Source organism: Bos indicus, chromosome 3, assembly GCF_029378745.1.
Source record: "Bos indicus isolate NIAB-ARS_2022 breed Sahiwal x Tharparkar chromosome 3, NIAB-ARS_B.indTharparkar_mat_pri_1.0, whole genome shotgun sequence".
NCBI classification, from domain to species: Eukaryota; Metazoa; Chordata; class Mammalia; order Artiodactyla; family Bovidae; genus Bos; species Bos indicus.
In genome coordinates this window covers 417,929-432,516 of record NC_091762.1, presented here as the reverse complement: position 1 = coordinate 432,516, position 14,588 = coordinate 417,929, and the positions used below count along the sequence as shown (strand labels likewise).

The 14,588-nt window shown below is 37.8% G+C and overlaps 1 protein-coding gene across 3 annotated transcripts in view; it reads left to right on the top strand.

The window, feature by feature from the left end:
- TIPRL (TOR signaling pathway regulator) overlaps positions 1 to 14,588 on the top strand; it is a 70,960-nt gene that overhangs the window by 44,263 nt on the left and 12,109 nt on the right. Inside the window, exon 5 of one of the 3 annotated variants that reach the window (XR_011564670.1) lies at positions 11,335 to 11,517. The exons of the other annotated variants lie outside the window; for them this stretch is intronic. The gene's annotated coding sequence lies outside the window, so the exon portion shown is untranslated. The remainder of the gene's footprint in view (positions 1 to 11,334; positions 11,518 to 14,588) is intronic. 3 annotated transcript variants of the gene reach the window in all.

Sequence of the window (14,588 nt, the reverse complement as noted above, 5' to 3'; positions counted from 1 at the left end):
TTAACATTTTTACAATTCCATATATGTGTGTTAATATACTGTATTGGTGTTTTCCTTTCTGACTTAAACTTTGCTCTGTATAATAGGCTCCTGTTTCATCCACCTCATTAGAACTGATTCAAATGCATTCTTTTTAACAGCTGAGTAATATTCTATTGTGTATATGTACCACAGCTTTCTTATCCATTCGTCTATTGATTGCCTTGCCTAAGACATCTAGGCTGCTTCCATGCCTTGGCTATTATAAACAGTGCTGTGATGAACATTGGGGTACATGTGTCTCTTTCAATTCTCGTTTCCTCGGTGTATATGCCCAGCAATGGGATTGCTGTGTCGTATGGCAGTTCTATTTCTAGTTTTTTAAGGAATCTCCACACTGTTCTCGATAGTGGTTGTACTAGTTTGCATTCCTACCAACAGTGAGAGAGGGTTCCCTTTTCTCCACACCCTCTCCAGCATTTACTGCTTGTAGACTTTTGGATAGCAGCCGTTCTGACTGGCGTGAAATGGTACCTCATTGTGGTTTTGATTTGCATTTCTCTGATAATGAGTGATGTTGAACATCTTTTCATGTGTTTGTTAGCCATCTGTATGTCTTCTTTGGAGAAATGTCTGTTTAGATCTTTGGCCCATTTTTTGATTGGGTCGTTTATTTTCCTGGAATTGAGCTACAGGAGTTGCTTGTATATTTTTGAGATTAATTCTTTGTCCGTTGCTTCGTTTGCTATTATTTTCTCCTATTCTGAAGGCTGTCTTTTCACCTTGCTTATAGTTTCCTTTGTTGTGCAGAAGCTTTTAAGTTTAATTAGGTACCATTTGTTTATTTTTGCTTTTATTTCCATTACTCTGGGAGGTGGGTCATAGAGGATCCTGCTGTGATTTATGTCAGAGAGTGTTTTGCTTGTGTTCCCCTCTAGGAGTTTTATAGATTTTGGTTTAGATCTTTAATCCATTTTGAGTTTATTTTTGTGTATGGTGTTAGAAAGTGTTCTAGTTTCATTGTTTTACAAGTGGTTGACCAGTTTTCCCAGCACCACTTGTTAAAGAGATTGTCTTTTCTCTGTTGTATATTCTTGCCTCCTTTGTCAAAGATAAGGTGTCCATAGGTGCATGGGTTTATCTCTGGGCTTTCTATTTTGTTCCATTGATCTATATTTCTGTCTTTGTGCCAGTACCATACTGTCTTGATGACTGTGGCTTTGTAGTAGAGCCTGAAGTCAGAAAGGTTGATTCCTCCAGTTCCATTCTTCTTTCTCAAGATTGCTTTGGCTATTCGAGGTTTTTTGTATTTCCATACAAATTGTGAAATTATTTGTTCTAGCTCTGTGAAAAATACTGTTGGTAGCTTGATAGGGATTGCATTGAATCTATAGATTGTTTTGGGTAGTATACTCATTTTCACTATATTGATTCTTCCAATCCATGAACATGGTATATTTCTCCATCTGTTAGTGTCCTCTTTGATTTCTTTCACCAGTGTTTTATAGTTTTCAATATATAGGTCTTTTGTTTCTTTAGGTAGATATATTCCTAAGTATTTTATTCTTTTTGTTGCAATGGTGAATGGAATTGTTTCCTTAATTTCTCTTTCTGTTTTCTCATTGTTATTGTATAGAAATGCAAGGGATTTCTGTGTGTTGATTTTATATCCTGCAACTTTACTATATTCATTGATTAGCTCTAGTAATTTTCTGGTGGAGTGTTCAGGGTTTTCTGTGTAGAGGATCACGTCATCTGCAAACAGAGTTTTACTCCTTCTTTTCCAATCTGGATTCCTCTTATTTCTTTTTCTGCTCTGATTGCTGTGGCCAAAACTTCCAAAACTATGTTGAATAGTAGTGGTGAGAGTGGGCACCCTTGTCTTGTTCCTGACTTTAGGGGAAATGTTTTCAATTTTTCACCATTGAGGATAATGTTTGCTGCGTGTTTATCATATATAGCTTTTATTATGTTGAGGTATGTTCCTTTTATTCTTGCTTTCTGGAGAGTTTATCATAAATGGATGTTGAATTTTGTCAAAGGCCTTCTCTGCATCTATTGAGATAATCATATGGCTTTTATTTTTCAATTTGTTAATGTGGTATTACATTGACTGATTTGCGGATATTGAAGAATCCTTGTATCCCTGGGATAAAGCCCACTTGGTCATGATGTATGATCTTTTTAATGTGTTTTTGGATTCTGTTTGCTAGAATTTTGTTAAGGATTTTTGCATCTATGTTCATCAGTGATATTGGCCTGTAGTTTTCTTTTTTTGTGGCATCTTTGTCAGGTTTTGGTATGAGGGTGATGGTGGCTGTATAGAATGAGTTTGGAAGTTTACCTTCCTCTGCAGTTTTCTGGAAGAGTTTGAGTAGGATAGGTGTTAGCTCTTCTCTAAATTTTTGGTAGAATTCAGCTGTGAAGCTGTCTGGACCTGGGCTTTTGTTGGCTGGAAGATTTCTGATTACAGTTTGAATTTCCGTGCTTGTGATGGGTCTGTTAAGATTTTCTATTTCTTCCTGGTTCAGTTTTGGAAAGGTGTACTTTTCTAAGAATTTGTCCATTTCTTCCACGTTGTCCATTTTATTGACATATAATTGCTGATAGTAGTCTCTTATGATCCTTGATATTTCTGTGTTGTCTGTTGTGTTCTCTCCTTTTTCATTTCTAATTTTATTGATTTGATATTTCTCCTTTTGTTTCTTGATGAGTCTGGCTAATGGTTTGTCAATTTTATTTATCCCTTCAAAGAACCAGCTTTTGACTTTGTTGATTTTTGCTATGGTCTCTTTTGTTCCTTTTGCATTTATTTCTGCCCTAATTTTTAAGATATCTTTCCTTCTACTAACCCTGGGGTTCTTCATTTCTTCCTTTTCTAGTTGCTTTAGGTGTAGAGTTAGGTTATTTATTTGACTTTTTTCTTGTTTCTTGAGGTATGCCTGTATTGCTATGAACTTTCCCTTAGCACTGCTTTTACAGTGTCCCACAGGTTTTGGGTTGTTGTGTTTTCATTTTCATTGCCTTCTATGCATAGTTTGATTTCTTCTGTAATTTGTTGGTTATTCAGCAGCGTGTTGTTCAGCCTCCATATGTTGGAATTTTTAATAGTTTTTCTCCTGTAATTGAGATCTAATCTTACTGCATTGTAGTCAGAAAAGATGCTTGGAATGATTTCAGTTTTTTTGAATTTACCAAGGCTAGATTTATGGCCCACAATGTGATCTATCCTGAAGAAGGTTCCGTGTGTGCTTGAGAAAAAGGTGAAATTCATTGTTTTGGTGTGAAATGTCTTATAGATATCAATTAGGTCTAACTGGTCTATTGTATCATTTAAAGTTTGTGTTTCCCTGTTAATCTCTGGTCTTTCCAATTTGTTCCATTGATCTATATTTCTGTTTTTGTGCCAGTACCATACTGTCTTGACGACTGTGGCTTTGTAGTAGAGCCTGAAGTCAAGCAGGTTGATTCCTCCAGTTCCATTCTTCTTTCTCAAGATTGCTTTGGCTATTCGAAGTTTTTTGTATTTCCATACAAATTGTGAAATTATTTGTTCTAGTTCTGTGAAAAATACTGTTGGTAGCTTGATAGGGATTCAATGCAATTGAATAGGGATTGCATTGAATCTATAGATTGCTTTGGGTAGTAAACTCATTTTCACTATATTGATTCTTCCAGTCCATGAGCATGGTATATTTCTCCATCTATTTGTGTCCTCTTTGATTTCTTTCACCAGTGTTTTATGGTTTTCTATATATAGGTCTTTAGTTTCTTTAGGTAGATATATTCCTAAGTATTTTATTCTTTTTGTTGCAATGGTAAAAGGAATTGTTTCCTTAATTTCTCTTTCTGTTTTCTCATTGTTATTGTATAGGAATGCAAGGGATTTCTGTGTGTTGAATTCATATCCTGAAACTTTATTATATTCATTGATTAGCTCTAGTAATTTCTGGTGGAGTGTTTAGGGTTTTCTATGTAGAGGATCATGTTATCTGCAAATAGTGAGAGTTTTACTTCTTCTTTTCCAATCTGGATACCTTTTGTTTCTTTTTCTGCTCTGATTGCTGTGGCCAAAACTTCCAAAACTATGTTGAATTGTAGTGGTGAGAGTGGGCACCCTTGTCTTGTTCCTGACTTTAAGGGAAATGTTTTCAATTTTTCACCATTGAGGATAATGTTTGCTGTGGGTTTGTCATATATAGCATTTATTATGTTGAGGTATGTTCCCTCTATGCCTGCTTTCTGGAGGGTTATTATCATAAATGGATGTTGAATTTTGTCAAAGGCTTTCTCTGCATCTATTGAGATAATCATATGGTTTTTATCTTTCAATTTGTTAATGTGGTGTGTCAGATTGATTGACATGTGAATACTGAAGAATCCTTGCATCCCTGGGATAATGCCCACTTGGTCATGATCTTTTTAATATGTTGTTGGATTCTGTTTGCTAGAATTTTGTTAAGGATTTTTGCATCTATGTTCATCAGTGATATTGGCATGTAGTTTTCTTTTTCTGTGGCATCTTTGTCTGATTTTGGCATTAGGGTGATGGTGGCTTCATAGAATGAGTTTGGAAGTTTACCTTCCTCTGCAATTTTCTGAAAGAGTTTGAGTAGGATAGGTGTTAGTTCTTCTCTAAATTTTTGGTAGAATTTATGTTCCCACCAACAGTGCAAGAGGGTTCCCTTTTCTCCATATCCTCTCCAATATTTATTATTTGTAGATTTTTTGATGATGACCATTCTGACTGGTGTGAGGTGATATACCTCTGGGTAGTTTTGATTTGCGTTTCTCTAAGAATGAGAACTAAGGTCCGTCTAGTCAAGGCTATGGTTTTTCCAGTGATCATGTATGGATGTGAGAGTTGGACTGTGAAGAAAGCTGAGAACCGAAGAATTGATGCTTTTGAACTGTGGTGTTGGAGAAGACTCTTGAGAGTCCCTTGGACTGCAAAGAGATCCAACCAGTCCATCATAAAGGAGATCAGCCCTGGGATTTCTTTGGAAGGAATGATGCTAAAGCTGAAACTCCAGTACTTTGGCCACCTCATGCGAAGAGTTGACTCATTGGAAAAGACTGATGCTGGGAGGGATTGGGGGCAGGAGGAAAAGGGGACGACAGAGGATGAGTTGCCTGGATGGCATCACCAACTCGATGGATGTGAGTTTGAGTGAACTCCGGGAGTTGGTGATGGACAGGGAGGCCTGGCGTGCTGCGATTCATGGGGTCACAAAGAGTTGGAGACGACTGAGTGACTGAACTAACTGAAGAATGAGTGATGTTGAGCATTTTTTTCATCTCTTTATTAGCCATCTTCATGTCTTCTTTGGAGAAATGTCTAGGTTTTCTGCCCACTTTTTGATTAGGTTGTTTGTTTTTCTGATACTGAGCTACATGAACTGCTTGAGCTTTTTGGAGGTTTATCCTTTGTCAGCTGTTTCAGTTGCTGTTGTTTTCTCCCATTCTGAGCACTAGGTTTTCACTTTGCTTATAGTTTTCCTTCATTGTGCAAAAGCTTTTAAGTTTAATTAGTCTCGTTTGTTTATTTTTGTTTTTATTTCATTACTCTGAAAGGTGGGTCATATAGGTTCCTTCTGTGATTTATGTTTTAAGGGTGTTCTGCGTGGTTTCCTCTAAGAGTTCTATAGTTTCTGGTCAACATTTAGGTCTTTAATCCATTTCGAGTTTATTTTTGTTATTGGTGTTAGAAAGTGTTCTAATTTCATTCTTTTACACATAGCTTCCCAGATTTCCTAGCACCATTTATTGAAGAAACTGTCTTTTCTCTATTGTATATTTTTGCCTCCTTTGTCAAAGATAAGGTGTTCATACGTGCATGGATTTGTCTCCAGGCTTTCTATCTTGTTCCATTGGTCTATATTTCTATTTTTGTGCCACTTCCATACTGTCTTGATGAGTGTAGCTTTGTAGTATAGTCTAAAGTCAGGAAGGTTGATTCCTCCAGCTTTCATTCTTCTTTTTCAAGATTACTTTGGCTGTTTGGGGTCTTTTGTCTCTCCATACAAATTGTGAAATTGTTTGTTCTAATTCTGTGAAAAATATCATTGGTGGTTTGATAGGGATTGTGTTGAATCTATAGGTTGCATTTGGTAGTATAGTCATTTTCACATTATTAGTTATTCCAATCCAAGAACATGGTATATTATTCCATCTGTTTGTGTCATCTTCAATTTCTTTCATCAGTGTCCTATAGTTTTCTGAATATAGGTGTTTTGTCTCTTTAGGTAAATTTATCCCTAAGTGTTTTATTTTTTTTGTTACAGTGGTAAATGGGATTGTTTCCTTAATTTCTCTTCCTGATTTTTCATTGTTAGTATATTGGAGTGCAAGAGATTTCTGTGTCTTTAATTTTGATCCTACAACTACTGTATTCATTGATTTTTGTTGTTGTTCAGTTGCTCAGTCATGTCTGACTCTTTTCAACCCCATGGACTGCAGCATGCCAGACTTCCTTGTCCTTCACTATCTCCTGGAGTTTGCTAAAACTCATGTTCATTGAGTCAGTGATGACATTCAGCCATCTCATCCTCTGTCACCTCCTTCTCCTCTTGCCCTCAATCTTTCCCAGCATCAGGATCATTTACAGTGAGTTCGCTCTTTGCATCAGGTGGTCAAAGTATTGGAGCTTCAGCTTCAGCATCAGTCCTTACAGTGAGGATTCAGGGTTGATTTCCTTTAGAATTGACTAGTTTGATCTCCTTGCAGTCCAAGGAACTCTCAAGACTTCTCCAGCACTACAGTTGGAAAGTATCATTTCTTTGGCTCTTAGTCTTCTTTATGGTCCAAAGCTCACATCTGTACATGAATACTGGAAAAGCTATAGCTTTGACTAGATGGACCTTTGTAGGCAAAGTAATGTATCTTCTTTTTAATACACTGTCTAGGTTTGTCGTGGTTTTTTTTTTTTTTTTTTTTTTTCGCAAGGAGCTAGTGTCTTTTAATTTCATAGCTGCAGTCACTGTCTAGTCATTTTGGAGCTGAAGATGATAAAGTCTGCCACTGTTTCCATTTTTTGCCCCTCTATTTGCCATGACCAGATGTCATGATTTTAGTATTTTGAATGTTGACTTTTAAGCCAGCTTTTTCACTCTCCTTTTTCACCTTCACAAGAGGTTCTTTAGTTCCTCTTTGCTTTCTGCCATTAGGGTGGTATTATCTGCATGTCTGAGATTATTGATATTTCTCCCAGCAATCTTGATCCAGCTTGAGCTTCATCCAGCCTGGCATTTAGCATGATGTACTCTGCATATAAGTTAAATAAGCATGATGACAGTATACAGCCTTGACATACTCCTTTCCCAATTTTGAACCAGTCTATTGTTCCATGTCCAGTTCTAACTGTTGCTTCTTGACCTGCATACAGGTTTCTTATGAGGAAGTCAAGGCGGTCTGGTATTCCCATCTCTTTAAGCATTTTCCACAGTTTGTTGTGATCCACATAGTCAACGTCTTTAGTGTAGTCAATGAAGCAGAAGTAGATGTTTTTCTGAATTTTCTAGTGGCATCTTTAGGGTTTTCTATGAAGAAAATCATGACATATGTAAACAGTGAGAGTTTTGCTTCTTTTCCAATCTCGATTCCTTTTATTTCTTTTTCTTCTCTGATTGCTCTGGTTAGGACTTCCAAAATTCTGTTGAATAATGGTGGCAACAGTGGGAAACCTTGTTTTGTTCCTCATTTTAGAGGAAATGATTTCAGTTTTTCACCATTGTGAACAATATTTGCTATGGATTTGTCTTATATGGCCTTTATTATGTTGACTTATGCTCCCCTGTGCATACTTTCCGGAGAGTTTTCATCATAAATGAGTGTTGAATTTTGTCAAAGAATTTATCTGCATCTGTTGAACTAATTATGTGGTTATTATCTTTCAGTTTGTTAATATGATGTATCATATTGGTTGATTTATGAATATTGAAGAATCCGTCCATCCCTGGGCTAAAGCCCACTTGATTATGATGTATGTTCTTCAGTTCAGTTCAGTCACTCAGTCGTGTCCGACTCTTCGCGACCCTATGAATCGAAGCACGCCAGGCCTCCCTGTCCATCACCAACTCCCGGAGTTCATTCAGACTCACGTCGATCAAGTCAGTGATGCCATCCAGCCATCTCATCCTGTGTCGTCCCCTTCTCCTACTGCCCCCAATCCCTCCCAGCATCACAGTCTTTTCCAATGAGTCAACTATTCACATGAGGTGGCCAAAGTACTGGAGTTTCAGCTTTAGCATCATTCCCTCCAAAGAAATCCCAGGGCTGATCTCCTTCAGAATGGACTGGTTGGATCTCCTTGCAGTCCAAGGGACTCTCAAGAGTCTTCTCCAACACCACAGTTCAAAAGTATCAATTCTTCGGTCCTCAGCCTTCTTCACAGTCCAACTCTCACATCCATACATGACCACAGGAAAAACCATAGCCTTGACTAGATGGACCTTTGTTGGCAAATTAATGTCTCTGCTTTTGAATATGCTATCTAGGTTGGTCATAACTTTCCTTCCAAGGAGTAAGCGTCTTTAATTTCATGGCTGCAGTCACCATCTGCAGTGATTTTGGAGCCCAAAAAAGTAAAGTCTGACACTGTTTCCACTGTTTCCCCATCTGCTTCCCATGAAGTAATGGGACCGGATGCCATGATCTTCATTTTCTGAATGTTGAGCTTTAAGCCAACTTTTTCACTCTCCACTTTCACTTTCATCAAGAGGCTTTTGAGACCTCTTCACTTTCTGCCGTAAGGGTGGTGTCATCTGCATATCTGAGGTGATTGATATTTCTCCCGGCAATCTTGATTCCAGCTTGTGTTTCTTCCAGTCCAGCGTTTCTCATGATGTACTCTGCATATAAGTTAAACAAGCAGGGTGATAATATACAGCCTTGATGTACTCCTTTTCCTGTTTGGAACCAGTGTGTTGTTCCATGTCCAGTTCTAACTGTTGCTTCCTGACCTGCATACAGATTTCTCAAGAGGCAGGTCGAGTGTTCTGGTATTCCCATCTCTTTCAGAATTGTCCACAGTTTATTGTGATCCATACAGTCAAAGGCTTTGGCATAGTCAATAAAGCAGAAATAGATGTTTTTCTGGAACTCTCTTGCTTTTTCCATGATCCAGCGGATGTTGGCAATTTGATCTCTGGTTCCTCTCCCTTTTCTAAAACCAGTTTGAACATCTGGAAGTTCACGGTTCACATATTGCTGAAGCCTGGCTTGGAGAATTTTGAGCATGACTTTACTAGCATGTGAGATGAGTGCAATTGTGCAGTAGTTTGAGCATTCTTTGGCATTGCCTTTCTTTGGGATTGGAATGAAAACTGACCTTTTCCAGTCCTGTGGCCAGTGCTGAGTTTTCCAAATTTGCTGGCATATTGAGTGCAGCACTTTCACAGCATCATCTTTCAGGATTTGGAATAGCTCAACTGGAATTCCATTACCTCCACTAGCTTTGTTCGTAGTGATGCTTTCTAAGGCCCACTTGACTTCACATTCCAGGATGTCTGGCTCTAGATGAGTGATCACACCATCGTGATTATCTGGGTCGTGAAGATCTTTTTTGTACAGTTCTTCTGTGTATTCTTGCCACCTCTTCTTAATATCTTCTGCTTCTGTTAGGTCCATACCATTTCTGTCCTTTATCGAGCCCATTTTTGCATGAAATGTCCCCTTGGTATCTCTAATTTTCTTGAAGAGATCTCTAGTCTTTCTCATTCTGTTGTTTTCCTCTATTTCTTTGCATTGATCACTGAGGAAGGCTTTCTTATCTCTTCTTGCTATTCTTTGGAACTCTGCATTCAGATGCTTATATCTTTCCTTTTCTCCTTTGTTTTTCACTTCTGTTGTTTTCACAGCTATTTGTAAGGCCTCCCCAGATAGCCATTTTGCTTTTTTGCATTTATTTTCCATGGGGACGGTCTTGATCCCTGTCTCCTGTACAATGTCACGAACCTCATTCCATAGTTCATCAGGCACTCTATCTATCAGATCTAGGCCCTTAAATCTATTTCTCACTTTCACTGTATAATCATAAGGGATTTGATTTAGGTCATATCTGAATGGTGTAGTAGTTTTCCCTACTTTCTTCAATTTAAGTCTGAATTTGGTAATAAGGAGTTCATGATCTGAGCCACAGTCAGCTCCTGGTCTTGTTTTTGTTGACTGTATAGAGTTTCTCCATCTTTAGCTGCAAGAAATATAATCAGTCTGATTTCGGTGTTGACCATCTGGTGATGTCCATGTGTAGAGTCTTCTCTTGTGTTTTTGGAGGAGGTTGTTTGCTATGACCAGTGCATTATCCGGCAAAATTCTATTAGTCTTTGCCCTGCTTCATTCCGTATTCCAAGGCCAAATTTGCCTGTTACTCCAGTTGTTTCTTGACTTCCTACTTTTGCATTCCAGTCTCCTATAATGAAAAGGACATCTTTTTTGGGTGTTAGATCTAAAAGGTCTTTTAGGTCTTTATAGAACTGTTCAGCTTCAGCTTCTTCAGCGTTACTGGTTGAGGCATAGACTTGGATTACTGTGATATTGAATGGTTTGCCTTGGAAACGAACAGAGATCATTCTGTCGTTTTTGAGATTGCATTCAAGTACTGCATTTCGGACTCTTTTGTTGACCATGATGACTACTCCATTTCTTCTGAGGGATTCCTGCCTGCAGTAGTAGATATAATGGTCATCTGAGTTAAATTCATCCATTCCAGTCCGTTTTAGTTCGCTGATTCCTAGAATGTCTACATTCACTCTTGCCATCTCTTGTTTTATGTTCTTTTTATTATGTTGTTGGATTGTGTTTGCTAGAATTTTATTAAGGATTTTTGCATTTATGTTCATCAGTGATACTGGCTGCTAGTTTTCTCTTTTTTGGGGCATCTTTGTCTGGTTTCGGTATCAGAGTGATGGTGGCTTTGTAGAGTGAGTTTGGGAGTTTACTTTCTCTGCAGTTTTCTGAAAGAATTTGAGTAGAATAGGTGTTAGCTCTTCTCTAAACTTTTGGTAGAATTCACCTGTCAAGCCATCTGGCCCTGAGCTTCTGTTTGTTGGAAGATTTTTGATTAGAATTTCAATTTCCATGTTTGTGATTGGTTTGTTCCTATTTTGTATTTCTTTCTGGTTCTGTTTTGAAGGGTTATATATACTTTTCTAAGAGTTTGTACTATCTGAAATGCAGTACTTGGGTGCAACCTCAAGAATGCCAGAAAGAGCTCTGTTCATTTTCAAGGCAAACAATTCAATATCACAGTAATACAAGTCTGTGCCTCAACCACTAAGGCCAAAGAAGCTGAAGTTGAATGGTTCTTTGAAGACCTTCTAGAAGTAACACCAAAAAAAGATTTCCTTTTTGTCATAGGGGACTGGAATGAAAACGTAGGAAGTCAAGAGATACCTCGAGTAACTGGCAAGTTTGGCTTTGGAGTACGAAATGAAGCAGGGCAAAGGCTAACAGAATTTTGCCAAGAGAATGCACTGGTTATAGCTAAGACCGGCTTCCAACAACACACGAGATGACTCTCCACATGGACATCACCAGATGGTCAGTACCAAAATCAAATTGATTATATTCTTTGGTTCCAAATTGAGAAAGGAGTACATCAAGGCTGTATATTGTCACCCTGCTTATTTAACTTATATGCAGAGTACATCATGTGAAATGCCGGGGTGAATGGAGCACAAGCTGGAATCAAGATTGCTGGGAGAAATGTCAATAAACTTCAGATTTGCAGATGACACCACCCTTACAGCAGAAAGTGAAGAACTAAAGAGTCTCTTGATGAAACCGAAAGAGGAGAGTGAACAAGCTAGCTTAAAACTCAACATTAAAAAAATAATAAGATCATGGCATCCAGTCCCATCACTTCATGGGAAATAGATGGGGAAACAATGGAAACAGTGACAAACTTAATTTTGGGGGGCTCCAAAATTGATCAGATGGTGACTGCAACCATGAAATTAAAAGATGCTTGCTCCTTGGAAGAAAAGTCATGACCCACGTAGACAGCATATTAAAAATCAGATGCATTTCTTTGCCGACAGAGGTCCATCTAGTCACAGCTATGCTTTTTCCAGTAGTCATGTTTGGATATGAGAGTTGGACTGTAAAGAAAGCTGAGTGCCAAAAAATTGATGCTTTTGAACTGTGGTGTTGGAGAAGACTCTTGAGAGTCCCTTGGACTGCTAGGAGATCCCACCAGTTGATCCTGAACAAAATCAGTCCTGAATATTCATTGGAAGGACTGATGCTGAAGTTGAAACTAATACTTGCCCACCTGATGCAAAGAACCCAGTCACTGAAAAGACCCTAATGCTGGGAAAGATTGAAGGCAGGAGGAGAAGGGTACGACAGAGGATGAAATGGTTGGATGGCATCACCGACTCAATGGACATGAATTTGAGCAATCTCTGGGAGTTGGTGATGGACATAGAAGCCGGGTGTGCTAAAGTCTATGGGGTTGCAAAGAGTTGGACCGGATTGAACAAATGAACTGAACTTGAAAAATTTGTTCATTTCTTCCAGGTTACCCATTATATTAACATATAGATGCTGATAGTAATCTTTTATGATCCTTTTGTATTTCTGTGTTGTAATTTTACCTTTTTCATTTCTAATTTTAATGATTTGAGTCTTCTTTCTGTTTTTCTTGATGAGTCTGGCTAACCATTTATCAATTTCAATTATCTTCTCAAAGAGCCAGCTTTTAGTCTTATTGATCTTTGCTATCGTCTCCTTCATTTCTTTTTGATTTATTTCTCCTCTGATCTTTATGATTTCTTTCCTTCTAACTGAGTTTTTTTCATTCTTCTTTTTCTAGTTGCTTTAGGTGTAAGGTTAGGTTGTTTGTTTGATGTCTCTCTTGTTTCTTGAAGTAGGCTTGTATTGCTATAAACTTCCCTCTAGCACTGCTTTTGTTTCATCCCATAGGTTTTGAGTTGTTGTGTTTTCAGTATCATTTTTTTCTAGGCCTACTATGATTTTATTTATTTCTTCAGTGACGTGTTGGTTATTCAAAAGCATATCGTTTAGCCTCCATATGTTTATGCTTTTCCTAGTTTTTTTTTTTTTTTTCCTGTAGTTGATATCTAGTCTTATAGTGTTGTGGTCAGAAAAAAATGCTTGAGATGATTTTGATAGCTTATGGTGAATGATGTTGGATCCATGATATCTGAAGAAGATTTAACTTCAGAACCAAGGACCAAGCTTGATCACTCAGAGCTTTTGTTCACAGAAGTTTTATTACAGTGAGAAAGGACAGAGAAAGCTTCTGAGACTGACATCAGGAAGGGGATGGAGAGTGCCCCACTCACTAGGCTTGTCAAGGCCTTACACACTTTTACCAGACTCATCTCCACAACATAAACCTTAAATTAACAAGCTTAGAAGTAACAATAGAAAAGTCTTGCCAGACCCACTCCCACAACTAGGTTTTAAGATAACAAGATTAGTCAGAAGGTTCTTGATAAGAAGGAGAAGGTGTCCTGGAGCAAGATACATTGTTGTTATATAATCATTAGTACAGAGTTTAAGGAAAAACATACCCTTGAGCAAGATGAGTTGTTTTGTTTAGATCTGGGCTTAAACAAAGTTAGTCTTAAAGACTGTTGTTGTAACAACTCAGAGTTTAAGATAAAAAGTCTTATGTTACTAAGACAAAGCAGTGTAGAAAAGAAAAACTTTCTCCTCCTTGAGGGCCCTGGACCCCTTCCTCCTTCTCAGGAGCCCCAGACTCCTTATCAACCTACCAAAGAAATAACTCTCTCAATTCCAGTTTTTATTTTTTTTAAACCAAGGTTTGATTTATGGCCCAAGATGTATTCTATCTTGGAGAATGTTGCATGTGCACTTGAGGAAAAAGTGAAATTGTTCTATTGTTTTTGGATGAAATGCCCTGTAGATACCAATTAGGTCCAACTGGTCCAGTGTATTGTTTAAAGCTTGTTTTCCCCTATTTTCTGCCTATGATCTGTCCATTGGTGTGAGAGGAGTATTAAAGTCCCCCACTATTACTGTGTTACTGTTGATTTCCCCTTTAATAATTAGTTGTTAGCATCTGCCATATGTATTTAGGTGCTCCTATGTGCATATATGTTTGTAATTGTTACATTTTCTTCTTGGATTGATCCCTTGATTATTATGTAGTGTCTTTTGTCTCTTGTAACAGTCTTTATTTTAAAGTCTATTTTATCTGAGTATTGCTACTCCTGCTATCTTTTGATTTCCTATTTCATGGAATATCTTTTTCCAGCCCTTCACTTTCAGTCTGTGTTTATCCCTGGGTCTGAGGTGGGTCTCTTGTAGACAGCATATATAGTAGTCTTATTTTTGTATTTGCTCAGCCATCTGTTGTCTTTTGGCTAGAACACTTAGCCCATTTACATTTAAGGTAATTATTAATATGTATGATCCTGTTACTATTTACTTTATTGTTTTGGGTTTGTTTTTTAGGCCTTTTCTTTTTGTGTTTCCTATCTAGAGAAGTTCCTTTAGCATTTGTTGAAGAGCTGGTTTGGTGGTGCTGAATTCTCTTAACTTTAGCTTGTCTATAAAGCTTTTGATTTCTTCTTCGAATCTGAATGAGATCCTTGCTGAATAGAGTAATCTTGGTTGTA